The sequence below is a fragment of the Phaethon lepturus genome, unplaced genomic scaffold (assembly GCF_000687285.1).
Source record: "Phaethon lepturus isolate BGI_N335 unplaced genomic scaffold, ASM68728v1 scaffold38275, whole genome shotgun sequence".
Lineage (NCBI taxonomy): Eukaryota > Metazoa > Chordata > Aves > Phaethontiformes > Phaethontidae > Phaethon > Phaethon lepturus.
Genome location: NW_010539097.1, coordinates 1 through 328, shown reverse-complemented (window position 1 = coordinate 328; position 328 = coordinate 1).

Here is a 328-nt window from a genome sequence, read left to right as displayed (position 1 = left end):
CCCCCCCCCCCGCCCCTGTGTCCCCCCCCAGCCAGTCGGACCCCATCCCCTAGACCCCTGGAAGAGCCGGGGCGGGGGGCCCATGCGTGGTGCCAGGGCTCGTTGGGCAGAACCCCCGGGGCTGGGCAGGGGCAGGGGCCTTGGAGCACCTTCCCTGCTCCGAGGAAGCAGAGTGCGGGGGGAACCCCGGGGCCCATGGCATCCCCCTTGGGGGGGCAGCAGTGGGGGTCAGCATTGCCCCACTGTCCACCATCATGGAGCCAAGTCCTCCCTCCGTGCCCCCCAGCAACCCCGGTGGGTGGGGAAGCACCAGTTGCCGGTGCAGAGT